At 44.3% G+C, this 14167-nt stretch overlaps 1 protein-coding gene across 2 annotated transcripts in view; it reads left to right on the top strand.

Annotated features, from left to right (window-relative positions):
• Window positions 1-3501: 3501 nt before the first annotated feature.
• Window positions 3502-14167, top strand: part of SPTB (spectrin beta, erythrocytic) — a 123750-nt gene continuing 113084 nt past the window's right edge. For both annotated transcript variants that reach the window (XM_072762603.1, XM_072762601.1), the window contains exon 1: window positions 3502-3720. The gene's annotated coding sequence lies outside the window, so the exon portion shown is untranslated. The remainder of the gene's footprint in view (window positions 3721-14167) is intronic.

Genomic DNA, 14167 nt, shown 5'->3' with positions numbered 1-14167 from the left:
GTTAGTTGAGTCTAGTGCTTCTCTTTCATGGTATTGGTTTCCCTACCCTGACAAAATCTTTGGTGGTTTCAGTTGTTTGATGATCATTCATTCATTTAAAAAGATTTTATTTATTTATTCACGAGAGACACACAGAGTCAGAGACATAGGCAGAGGGAGAAACAGGCTCCCTAGGGGAGAGCCTGATGCAGGATTTGATCCCAGGACTCGATCCCAGGACTCCGGGATCACGATCTGAGCCAAAGGCAGACACTCAACCATTGAGGCACCCTGCTTGATGATCTTTTAGTTGAGAATTCATTTGCCTGCCTATTCTGTTTACCACAGTCTCTCTTCAGGGATTGTGAAGGAAGGGCACACATACTATCAGGAGAGAGTGAAGGTTCCTTGTCATTTCTGGGGGTAAGTAAATACCTGCATTTTGCCCCTGGCTCCAGGATCTCCACTCGACAGGCAAACATCTGATACTTAATGCCAGCAGGGAAAGGAGGTTCCTTAATGAATTATTCTCTCCTATGGGCCCCCACCTTCTCTTGTATCCTTTGACTCTTGCTTAGAACTTCCCTAAGCTATTCCTTCTCCTGAGCCTGTTTTGACTTTCTCTCATTGTATTTCTCTATAGATCAGATCCTGTCTCTCTTTTCTATATTTCAGGATTTCCTAAAAATGCTTGGAAAATTGATCAGCCTTTGTCTTATTTCCCTGTGCTGTTAAATTCTTATTCTAAGACGTATCTTTTTCTGAGATTTGGGATGGAAGAAAGGTAAATGTATGTGATGGATCCATCTTGATCTAATCTCTATTATTTTATTATCTCTACTGATTACCAAATAATACAAGCTCAATGTGAAAAACTCTGAGACTACAGAGATAATGAGTGAAAGTTCCCTGTGTCAGGTTCCTCTAACATCCCAATTTACATCCCCTTGGCCTTACCTATTGGTATTAGCTAGAGCTGGATAAGCTATTCTGTGAGTGCTTACTCTCACTTTCTGGTTTACTGGCTGACAGGAGATAGTCTCAAAAGCACACCTTCCCTTCTGATCCCAGAACTGCAGATTACCTATTGGGAGCCTGCTGGTTAGCTTGGAAGTGTGAAGTGTCAACATGGATGGGATAAAGAAGGTGCAGCCCCTGGACCAAAGAGAATGAGGCCCAATCTCCCACCCTTTAGACCATTCAGGAGGCATTACATACTCTCAGGAGGCATTACATACTCTTCTCAGAAAATCCCTGCAGAGTTAATCCCTGTTGCCCACAACAATGACCATGATTATGAACCCATATATTCAGCTTTTCCTTCTTATCTCTCCCTAATTTCTCATTCCCACACTCTAGGGTTTGCTATTTTCCCCCCTCCTTCTGTGACAGTGCCCTTCCCCTCTGTGCTCCTAAACTTCCTCTCTCCCTCAATTCTGATTTATCATTTCACTGTAACTCTATTAGCTGTAAAGCATTTGAGGATGCTGTCAGGATAACAGGCTCTGTAGCAAATGAGGTTGTATTGAATTATTTAGCTTTCAGCTAAAGTGGAGATAACTAAAGCAGCTGAGCTGGTTTGTAAAATCCTAGGGTAATCTGTCCACTGATTTGGTACTTTTATCATATTAATTTTTCTTGTGGTTGAAAATTATAAATTCTAAGGCTACAAAGAAATATGTGTTCAACTTTTCAGTTCAGTACCACAGACCTATAGCTAAGAAATAATCTGTTTCACTGGTATACAATTATGTAGCTGCAGAGCCGCAATCCCCAGGAATCATGAATTTATTTAATAAGTTTATTCACAGAAGGCCTTTAAGAAACATAAATAATTTCTCACCATTTTTTTTCTTTCAAAAATAGATCAAGGATTTCTACTTGAGATATATCATACTCTCAGCTTTTGAAGCTGTTTTTCTTGAGTTTCCCTTGCCAGAATTTGGTTCTTAAATAATTTTTTAAATGAAAAAGATCTTTCTGTTTCTAACTCAGTAATAAACAAATGGATTTTTAAATGTTGTCAGAAGGAGGGGTACATCACTGCTAATCTAATGGATGACCACGAGTATTCTGGTACCATCTTTCCTATATTACTAGTGACTCTTGAGAAATTGAGGTTAATAAGAGCCCAGACATCAGAGGGGTGGGGTGGAGAGTTCCATGGCTATGTAATATCTGTGGAGTTTGCTCCACTTAGCACATCTGTGTCTAAAATGCCCACTCTTGAGAAGTGTGGCTGCAGCAGGAAGTGAAATATCTTTGCATCTGCTCAATATATAAACTAAGCATGCACATCTGGCGATTAAACACCCTTTTCCTGGTGAATCCTGGAAAACAGCATAATTATACTCCCAAGCAAATAACTCAGGAGTAAGACTTCCGTTGTTAAGAACACCAGGCAGTGTCAAAGTTACAACTCTTTTCTACATCTTTGTGCTTTTAATCTCCATTGCCATCCATAATACCTGAGATCACCTGGGCTGATACCGGTTACCTGGGTGAGACATTGTCCTGGAAACAACCGATGGAGAAAGAGGAAAGCTACAATGAGGCGTACCGCTAAGTGTTGTTGAGCAATAACCTTGTATCTTAAGAAAGTCAAGAGAATGGACAGACCTGCAAGCTGCCCATTTTCTTCTGCGAATCTCTCTCGGGGGTACCGGGAGATGCCTTGTCTTTCCTCTTTGGCACCACTGATTCTAGTGTTTTCTCTGGCCTACCGCATCCCACCCCATCCCATCTTGCAGTGAGGAAGCCCCTACTCGCCTGGAGCCTGGAAAGCGGGCGGACAGGAGGTGCCGGTGGGCTGGTGTGGCAGTTTGCCTGTTGCTTACGGTCCTTGGGGTATGCGAGCTGCTGAGTGAGACTGTGGGCTGCGCCCCGTCAGCATCGCCGGGTCCTCGCAGATTTGCAGACAGAAACAGAGACACTGAGCCCGTGGGCTGGGGGCGGGGGCCTCCCAGCGTCTGTTCACGCCGCCTGCCAAGTGAAGTCCGCCCCGGAGCGTGCTAACACACCAGCCCTGGGGGAACAATCTCTCCCCCCAAACCCGCCGCAGCGGGGGCGCGTGGCCCGGGCGCGCGCCTCGCCCACCGTACGGTCTAGGCGTGTGTTTTGATGTATGTTAAGAAACGGACATACACAGTGGGGTCGCTGAGCGGGAAAGGCTAGAGGGCTCATTTGTGTAGCCAGGCTCGCCGCCCAGGGCGCGCGGGTTAGGCCTGAGCTGCGGAGTCCGACCCTTTCCCGCCGCAGGGAGCTCGCGGCAGCGCGCGGTTAGGGGAGGTGAACCACGATGGGGGCGCTGCGGGCGCTCGAGCTTCTGGCGTCCCGGGCCCCGGCGGCCAGCCAGGAGGCGGAGGCCGGCCGCGGGGACCGGGCGGGGGCCTGGCAGGTGCCCCCGGCGCGGAGGCTGATTGGCAGGTGCGGGAGTGGGTGGGGAAGGCGGGGGCTGGGCCTGGCGCTGCGGGAGGCTGCGGCCCCGCCTCCCCGCCCCCGCCGCGGGACTATCTGGTCCCGGCAGCAGCGATGTCCCCCGGCAGGAATGTCCCTCCTCAGATAATGTTATTTATATCTCTGGGCGGGTCCGCGGCTCGGCAGCACCAGGCGCCCGGCGGCCGCTGTGCCAGGAGCCCCGCGCTGCCCTCTTCCCCCCGCGCCGCCGCCGCCGCCGCCGCCGCCGCCGCCGCCGCCGCCGCCCCCGGGCTCGGGGTGGCCGCCGCTCCAGCCCCAGCGCAGGTGAGTCCCGGGAGGGCCCAGCGGCCGGCGGGGGCGGGTGCGGGCGCGGTGCGGGTGCGCGAGGCTGGGGCGCGCGGCGCGAGCGCAGGGGAGGCGCTGGGCCCAGGGGGCGCGTGACGCGAGTGGCCCGGGGGGCGGGTGGGGGGGCTCAGCCTGGGTGCGGGGCGCGGGGCCCGGGAGGCCCTGGCGGCTGCGGCGGCGAGCACCCCGGGGCGCGGGAATCCGCGTGGGCTTCGGAGGCACTTGGCGAGCGGGGCGCTTTGCTTTGGAGAGCCGGACCCCGGAGCGTCGCCCCGGGGCTCTGGGAGGGCGCGGGGGGGCGGTGCGTGTTCAAGTCCCGGGCCACCTCCTCCAGGACGCCGGCGTGGGGGCAAAGGGGAGTCTGCCCGGCTCTAGCCTGTCGGACCGTCGCGCTGCGCCTCTGCCTCCCGCTGCCGGGCTTCTCAGATTCTCTCCTGGGGGAACTTGCCCGCGCGCTCCCGGGTAGCCCAGCGCCCAGGCGGGGAGGACAGGACGGGTCAGCGGAGGGGGCCTGCTCGCCGCGGAAACAGTGGCCGGGTGCAGACCCTCCTAGGGTCTAGGAAGAGCTCGGGATGCCCGAGGCTTGCTCCGAGGTCCTCCTTCCCTCCCGTCCCGAAGAGTTCTCCAAGCTGCTACGGTCCACTCTGCTCTCACCTGCCTCACCGGCTCCTCTTTCCCCAACAACTTGGCCCTGAGAAATTGCAGAAAGTGGGAGAAATAACAGGAGCTTTAAAACCATCCCTAACTCCCACTAACTCGCCCAGACTTCCTGAGGACGGGGAAGTCGCTGTGGGCTTGAGTACTGTTTCCCTGACAACGAGCCCCAGGTAGGGCCTTGATTTATAGACTATTAATATCCAAACCACTGTTTTCAGTGAACAATTAGAGGCGCCAGGAGTTGATAATAATGGGCTAAACTGGCTGAAGGGAAATGAAACTCCATTTTTTTTTCGAAAAAAATTTTGGATGCATCAGGTAGGGGGGTTGGGGGGGGTGACAGTATTTTTGTACCCATAACTCCTGTGAAGAGCCTAGGCTGTCACCTCCAGGTGGAGAGGTAGCAATGCAAAATTCATAGACTTGAGGTGGTCCTAGTCTATACCTCACTGTCTAGGGAAAATGATTCAGGTGGTTCCTGACTGAGAGGAGTCTGCAAATCAAAATTTTGATTTTGATTTCTCTACTGTCCACTAACCTATTCTTAGCTTCACACATGGCTCTGAATTTTATTCTAGAATTCCCTATTTGACCACCCTATGACCCAGGCAGGTTATTTCCTATTCCAGGGTCAGACTTTTACTCTTTTGCTAGGAGCCTTGGGTTCCAGAATGTCTTTGAAAACTCTTTTTTGTTGTTGTTGTTGTTGTTGTTGTTGTTTAAGTGTACTGAATGCGCAGTGCCCAAGACAGCTAGGCTTGTACTTTCCTGGAGGCTTTGGGCTAGTTAGGAATAGGTATGTTAGGCTCACACTGAAGAGCCTTACCAGCCTTGAAACCAATGGACTCCTCAGAGGTGGATCATTTATACAGAACTTTATCCAACTCTAGAGGAAAGCAGCTGAAAAACATAAACCCTACATCATGAAAACATGGCTTTTAGACCCCTTAGCAGTTGCTCTTAGCTTTATCAGTGGTGCAGTCACATAGATTGGGGATGAGCCAGACCTGTTAATCCTAAATTCTCGGAAGACTCAGAGTCCGCTCGTGGAATTGAAAGCACGCAGAAACTTCCAGGCATCCAGGACGTGTCTTGTAGCACAGGCATATCGAGTTTTCCCTGAGTGGCTTATCCAGCTGAGAGCTGGGATACCACTTTTTGCTCTGGTGGTTGCTTCTTCCAAGTGCTCTGAAGGTGCTCTCTAGCCGAACACCTGCTAGGTGATTAGCCTTGGGGTACGTACAGGTTAGGCAGTAGGTACACTCCCATGTGGGGTCATATCTGACAAACTAAAAATGACTGTTTTAGTCATGGAAGTTTTGAACTAAAGTCAAAATCTGACAGTTCTGCCACAATCCTGGAAACAGATTATTTGCGTAAGTGAAAGCAATAATAGTTTTCATTTTTCCCCATCTTTTATGTACTGGTGCCTGGCTGGTAGTGGACACTCAGTTAATCTTTGTTGAATGAATGAGAGAATGAACAAATGAATGCTCGGAGGTGCTTTTTTGTTTTTTGGGTTTTTAAATCCTATTGTCAAAGTAGTTCTGCAAGGTAGTTCATATTATCAGCATTTTACAAGTCAGGAAACAGGCTCAAGGAAATGAAATAATTCGCCTCACATCATTCAGCTGATGAGAGGTGGGGCCAGGATTCAAACTGAGCTGTTTGGTGCCTACCCACTTTTTAAGGTTAGATGTTCATCAGGGAATATAAGTTGGAAAGATTTGGTTAAATGATGGTCTATTAGCTTCACAATCTTTCACTCTCAAGACCTTGGGTTATAATTCTGCACATAGCAGAGAAGCTTTAAAAAGTATTACCTGAAGATGGTATTGAGCAGTTATTTGCTCAGAGGTGTTTAGCCTGGCCCATTATGTTCAGGTCATTGTTTCAAGGACAGAACTGTAATTTTGGCAGTAGTCAAAGCATGGATTTTTTTGAAAACAGATTTTCCTTTCGGTCGTGGAAGTGGCCAGGAGGGCTTGATGATGCATGGGGACAGTGTGATAGGACAGAGGATGACTATAAAAAATTCATGAGGCAAATGCTATTGGAGTAGGAAGGGACCTTAGAGGTCACTGAGTCCGGCCTTCTGTTTGTGTGGCTGTTTGCCTAAAGGGGAGACCTAACTGCAACTTACCTGGTCATCTGGTACCTGGTGTGTGCCTCCCATGTTTCTTATCATTCTTGCTCATTTCATTGCTCTCTCAAGACCAATATTGGGTTTATTTCCTAAAGTTCTGCCTAACCAAACCACTGAAGTTTTCTTTCCTTTGAGGGAGATTGTGAGAGGATATATTTTGTATCCAATTACTTTCATCTTAGTAAAATCTTAAAAAAAAAAACAAAACAGGTTTTGGAGATAGGCAGGTGAGAAGACATCAGTGAGCATTAAACTCTAAACCATTTCATAATATTTCCATTGCTTGTTAGGCATACAGCTGTATACATTTTTATACAATAGGTATGTGTGTTATTATCTTAAGGTAAATAATGATGTTGCATTTCTGGGGCAGTGGAGAAAGAAAGGACTTTGGGGAATCATTGGGACTGTCAGATACCTTTTTAATCTAAACTCCATCACCAAATTGCTCTTGAAATATATTATTTCAGATTTTAAAAGCAAATGCAAAATTATACACTCTGTGTAAGACTTGGAAGTGTAGGAAACCTGACCAACAGGATGTTTAAAGTGATGTAAAGTACATTTCTTCATTATTCATAATGTTATAATCTCAGACCTGATTGACATTTATCAAGTGACCTGGGAGGATCAAGAGTGAAAATAACTGGGCTCCTGGGTGGCTCAGTGGTTGAGCATCTGCCTTTGGCTCCGGGCGTGATCCTGGGGTCCTGGGATTGAGTCCTGCATTGGATTCCCTGCAGGGAGCCTGCTTCTCCCTCTGCCTATGTCTCTGCCTGTGTTTCTCATGAATAAATAAATAAAATCTTAAAAAAAGAAAAGAATGAAAATAACTGTATAGTGTGGGCTGAAGAGAAATGTGATGAGGACTGGCAGGAATAGTTCATGGATATTGAGTTCTGAAACCATATGGATATTACTAGTCAGAAATTGCTGTGGAAAGAAGTATTTTATCTTAGAAGTAGTTTGTATTGACTCAGTTGTTGTTATAGATAGCTCTTTGATTACTCCTCTACTTCAGATAAGAAATCTGGGGAGGAGGAATAAATGTAGTGGTCTGTGTACCTGAATCATCACGTAGCATTTGCTAGGTGATCACAAAGATGCTTCTTTTTTCTGCCAACCCCAAGAGGTGAAGGTCACCTGGTTTTGGAGATGGAGACAGTGATCGAGGGAAGGCGTAGGAGGCAGTCAGAATTCACTGTCAGATCTGGCTCCAGTCACTGAATTGTCAACTCCTCTTGGTAAATATTTAGAAAATGTCATAGCATGTTTCCCTTTGTTGCTGTGCTTATTTCTTAATTCACAGCCAAGCAATCCAAGTTCTGCCATTTTCAGCCAGCCTTAGCTGAATATCAAACCACCAGGGGATCCCCAGCTTTATAGCTCACACAGTTTTAGAGGCGGTCATAGACAGAAAATGCTTCCTTAGTGGAGATTGCTGGCTAGCTTATGATATTCCCGGACCACCTTTCATTTTTCTCTTTCCTTCTCCTGGTGGCAGGAAATCTTACAAAGCCATCATCTTCCTCCCTCAGTGAGGCCTTCTCAGGCTTTACTATGTTTAATTTCTATATTATACCTGTGCAGATCTGGACAAGGGTATAATTACAAGGGCAATTAAAACCCATATATCATGTTCCCAATGGGGGCAAAAGTGGGGCTTCCTTTCTTCCTTTCATTCGAATGCTATAAATTTAGCAAATGAAAAGGTACAGAGCTAGAAAAAAATAGACTTTGCATTGAACTGGGCTCAGATCATCCAGGATAGTTCTGAAAAGAATAACAGGGCACCTTGGCAGCTAAAGAACAATAATTGCTTTGAATTATAGTCAATTCAGGAGTTTCCACCATCATGAAAAGGAACAGAAACTTGAATAACCCTGAAAATGAATGAGTTGAAAATCATTTCCATTTGTATTAGGGTGTGCCTCATTTGAGATTTCCTAGCACTTCCAATAAAACAAAGCATACTTTAAAGATATAACTTATGAGTCCTGGAGAGAGGTCCCTGGCTTCGTTCTGTCCCCTCTACTTAGTTCCTACCTATTTCTGGAAGCCCCTCGGAGTGGTCACTCAGTGGCATCTTCCAGTAGGCATACTTTCTCAGGAGTAGAAAAGGAAGAGAAGCCTCTTCCTAATACTGCCTCCAAGCAATAAGTCAGAGAAAAAGCTGGAAAGGCCTGAGAGAGCCATTTGAGAACTATTGAGGAGAGTGACCATTGGGCACCTACTATGTGCATTACACCGTTCTATGCTGAGGATGCAAAAAGGGATCAGAAGGAGATCTGTTGGTCTGATGGGGAAAGAGTGTTGCAAACAGGCAGGGTACCTGAGAGAAAGCCCACAGGAGGATGAATCTGATTCAAGTTAGGGAGTGCCTAGGGTTTCTCTAACAGAAGAAGAGAGGATAGGTGGGAATGAGGGCTTAGGCACAGCACCCACACAGGTGTGCAGTAAAGTATGATGAAATCAGGAAACAGGGAGCAGTTGTGTGTGGCTGGTATGTAGGGCACAGCCCAGGAATGGGCCAAAATATGACTGGAAAGATGGTTTGGGTTCAGTTTGTGAAGAAGCTTGAACCCTTGGAGGTTCAAGTTGAAATCAGTAAAGGTTTTTCAACAGGGGAGGGACTAGATCAGATCCTTGTTTAAGACAAAGCTCACTAGTGGCAGAAAGGGAATGTGAAGAAAAAAAAAAAGAAAGGGAATGTGAACTAGAGATTAGCTAGCACAGGATGATGATCACACAGATGATGTATAGTACGCTCAGCTTTCAGGATGCCTGTATATATGTGTCATCTTATTTTACAGTGACCACGTGAAGAAGCTTTACAATAGAGAAAACAGGATTAGAAACAAACACTGATTTGCCCAAGCTCCCTCTCAGAGTTTATGGCAGAACCTGACTTCGACCCAATTTCCTAGTTCCAAGGCTGGGGCTTTGTCCAGATCTCCTCAATGGAGTAACTGAATATTCTGAGCTTTCTAGCTGAGACAGAGATTGCTTTCTTTCTTCAGAACTTTCAGTCTCAGTTCGTTGGAGAGAGGGAGGGGGAAACTCGTTATAGTATTTACTATTTAAGCACAAAACCTCAAGAAACCCTCCGCCTAAGCACATATACAAATGACATCCCAAAGTATGAAGTAAAGTCAAGCATGCGTGTGGATTCCCAGCATGCTGTAGATAAATGATAGGTTTATATGCCTGTCAATTGATGTGTTGGCTTTTCCACTTCTTTACCTAAATTTACTGGATATTATTATGCTTGTGCCTCATTTGGACTTTGAAAACCTCTTTTTGTCCAGTATTTTAGGTGTTTGCTTTGTACTTCAATCTTCAACAAATATTTATTGAGCTTTCATTTATTTGCCAGACATTCTAGGTCTAGGGGATAGAGCAGTGAAAATGGGGGGAAAAAGTTTGATGTCATGGAGCATATGTACTAGTTGGATGAGACAGGAACTAAACAATAACAATAAGCAGAAGACTATATTGTAATTTTCTATACAGAAAAAGCAGTGTGAAGAGAAAGAGAGGTGGTTCTATTATTTGGGGTAGGAATGGTGGGGCAGGGCCTATCTGATGAGGTTTCATTTGGGTAGAGAGCCAAACCAAGTAAGGAAGGGGAATTGGTGAGGGTGAGGGTCCTGAGGTGGGGGGTCACTGCTAGGTCCAAGGAATGGGCAGGAAGCCAGCCCAGCTGGAGAGGAGGGCAAGGGGTGAGTGCAGGATATGACATTGGAGAGGAAACAAGGTCTGGATCATGTAGGCTTTACAGCCATGCAAGGACTTTGGGTTTTAGCCCTGCAATAGGAAGCCACCAGAAGCTGTGGGCACAGGAGTGATTTGTTCAGATTTGTGTATTAGGAAGATCTTTCTGGCTGTCCTGTGGAAAACTGACAGTAGGGGACAAGAGTGGGAAGAGGGAATAGAATGAAAGCTACTGTAGTCCAGGTTAGAAATGATGGGGGGGGGGGGGTGAAATGCCACTGGCTTCTGGTTAGAGTTGAAATTAGAGCTCATGGGATTTGGGGTTAGAGGATGAAAGGAAAAGAATAAGTCAAGGATGACTCAGTTGGTTTTGGCTTGAGCAACTTTAAGAATGAAAAAGACATTTACTGAGGTGGGATTTATCTTGTCAAATGTACTGTGAGCTATTACTTTTTATTTTTATTGTTATCAAGGAGTTGATTTGAAATAGACTCAGGCAGCTTTTTCATTGAAATATACCCAAAAGAAGGTGTTTTATGGTGGGTGACTCGTGACATCTGTTTGTTTTGAAATGGAGCTTTCCATGTGCAGTTATGAAATGGAGCTTTCCATGTGCAGTTAGTTCTGTATACTTCATACTGTTACTTTTAGGTCATTCTCACATCTCCACTATGTGACAGAGAGTAAAATATAATACAAACAAGTTTGAAATATATGTCACTTCATAATTAGAAATGTTTTGAATGTGTCATTTACAGCCTAAACATCTTTTAGCACTTTCTGGTTGTCATATTTAAACAACTTTTAAAATTATAAAATGAATTCATGTACATGATTAAGAAGTGTATCCACATTATACAAGGGTATACAAAGAAAAGTAAGTCTCCCTTCCCCCCACTCTAGTTCTACTCCTAAGAAGTTACCAATGTCAACAGTTTCCTGTGTATCCTTCAAGAAAAACTCGTTGCATATATAAGCACATGGCCATATTTTCAAGTCCTAGCTTTAACCTACACAAAGCGCACGTTTGGTTTCATTTTTTGTGACTTGGTAGCCCTCGGACCTGGAGTCCACTTTCTATCAATTAGGAGTCTCCCTCTTCTAAGCCTTCCTGCACTGAAGCACTGTGTTTGTCCTGTAATACCCCTTCTCAAAAACCTCCAGCGATTTCCCTCTGGGTAGAGATGGAAATCCAAACTTCCAAAGTTGACTTTTAAGAGCCATTGTAATCTAACTCCAATCTCTTTTTCTATCATTATCTCTTAACAATTCCCATCACAAACCCTTTATTGAGCCAAGTTTCTCTGCCTCTACTCATTCAGTCCTGAACATTCCTCCCAGATTTGGAGTGGTTTCCATCAGTCTTCCTGGAACATTCCAGCCTCTAGTGATCTCTCGCTTCTACAGATTTGTTGAAGGGCTAATTACATAATCATAGACTTCATTTATTGTTATTATTGCTATTATTATTTAACTTACATCTGTCTATTATATGCTCCACTTGTTCTTTTAAAGGCAATAACTGATTTGTGAATTACGGTCATGGGTCTTGCATAAAGTCCTGCATAATGCATTTTCACATAGTTCAACTAGTAATTTTTGGAATGTGTGCTTTGACAGTCATTGCCTAACAGGGTGGTGCTGATGCATAGGGATTATATTAATTAAAAATTCTCAGATGATGGCTGCCAACAAAGCCACCTTCTTGGGGGATTACATAGGTGTCCATTCTGAAGGAATAGTAAATGGATTCTGTTGTTTTGGCCTTAGAACCTTCTAAGGGGCCTGGTCTCATACTCTCGTCCTTCATCAGATGGCACCTAAATGTCAGAAACAAGATGTTTTAATTTGCTCTTAAATGATGAAGTAGAGTATTTAATGGACATGGCAACCATGTGATTTTTTTTAAAAAAAAAGATGTATTATATGTATAACAGAATTTACCATTTTAACTATTTTTTAAGTATTTGGTTCAGTGGGGTAAGTACACATACATTGTAGCATGCCACCATCATCATCCATCTCTAGAACTTTTGTCATCTAAAACTCAAACTGTGTACCCATTAAACGCTAACTTCCCTCATCCTCCAGCACCTGACAACCACCACGTCACTTTCTTTAATTTTTTTTTAAAGATTTTATTTGAGAGAGCGCATGCATACACACAAGCAGAGGGAGGGGCAGAGGCAGAAGCAGACTCCCCATTGAGCAGGGAGCCCAAAGTCAGGCTCTATCCCAAGACCTGGAGATCATGACCTGAATTGAAGGCAGCCACTTAACTGACTGACCCATCCAGGTGCCCCACCTCGTCAGTTTCTATCTCTATGAATTTGACTACCCTAGGTACCTCATATAAATGAAATCGTACAGTATTTGTTCTCTTGTATCTGGCTTATTTCAGCTAGCATAATGTTTTCATGATTCATCCATGTTGAAGCATGTGTCAGAATTTCCTTTTTAAGGATGAATAATATTCCATTGTATGTATTTTTTTAGATTTTATTTATCCATTCATCCTTCTATGGACACTTGGGTCACTTCCATCCCTAGGCTATTATGAATAATGCTGCTATGAACGTGGATATACAATAATTTGTTTGATAACTTGCTTTCACTTCTTTCAGGTTTATACTCAGGACTATATACTCCAGTTTATTGCTGGGTCATATGGTAATTCTATTTTTAATTTTTTGAGGAACCAAACTATGCTGTTATAATATCTCTCCCTGCTCTCCAAAGGGAAGGGCAAAATTTATTCACATCCTCACCTTTGGAATCAAAGTGAACTTGAGAATTGTTTATTTGAGAACACTGTCTTTGGAGGATAGTTTGTCATCGAAGTTCCTGCGTTTGTCTGAATATTAGTTTGCCTGTTTTAAAATCATAGACTTTGAGAGGACAGGCAGGAGATGTTTAATTTGCTTTGTAAAACATGTAGCCCAAACTCAGGTGGCGAAAGGTGTAAGTATTACGTGATGATGTATTTCAACCAAAATATCTCCTTGAGCTGGATGACAAGAGTCTGGGTTGTTTCCAGCTCCTTTTCTCTTGCTGTTTGCCCTTGGGCACAGAGCTTCCTCTTTCTCTAACATTTTTTTTTTCCAGGGATTTGTGTGTGTGTGTGTGTGTGTGTGTGTGTGTGTGTGTGTGATGGCACTTAAATATTTATTATTATCCCGTAAATGGATAGTTCCTTGTAATGCCTAAATGTTGCTTCCTTTTCAGAGCCTTGGCTGACAGCCCCTCTCCCTCCCAGGACCTGGAGTAGCACAGGGCACTCCCTCCTGTGTGCTTTTTGCAGCACCTTTCTCCTTTCTTTTTTATGGGATGGATCATCTTGTTTTGCAGTTGTCAACTTGCCTCCTACATCATTAGACTACTATGCTTCTTGTGACAGATAGCTAGGTCTTTTTTTTTTTTTTCATTCCCAGAACCTACAGTCATGCTTGGTACACAGAGGAGAGTAGCTCAAAAACAGCTATAGTTCAAAAAATTAAAGAGTGAATGTTTGCTATAATATGTAATTAAGATATATATATGTATATATATATATCTTGAAAATGAATACTATAATAAGTTATAATAATAAGTCAACATTTGTAAGTGTCTCAGCATAGAGAGATATGCTGAGGGTTTTTTATATGGTTTGTCATTTCTGTTGTTTTTGTAATTTGACAGATGAAAAGTATCAGGCTTAAAGAAGTTTATTTACCCAGAATTATATACACTGAGAAGATCAAAGCTGGATTTGAACTCTGATGTATTTATTCTAGAGTGCTTGCCTAGAATCACTATACCCACTATATTTAGGTGAGGTCAATATATCATCACTCTTAATTCTAAGAGTTTCCTTTTTTCTTTTATCTGCATCTTTATTTTTTTAAGATTTTATTTATTTATTCATGAGAG

The sequence above is a fragment of the Vulpes vulpes genome, chromosome 6, assembly GCF_048418805.1.
Source record: "Vulpes vulpes isolate BD-2025 chromosome 6, VulVul3, whole genome shotgun sequence".
NCBI classification, from domain to species: domain Eukaryota; kingdom Metazoa; phylum Chordata; class Mammalia; order Carnivora; family Canidae; genus Vulpes; species Vulpes vulpes.
Note: the sequence above shows the minus strand (reverse complement) of the source record. Positions and strands in the feature narration are given on the sequence as shown.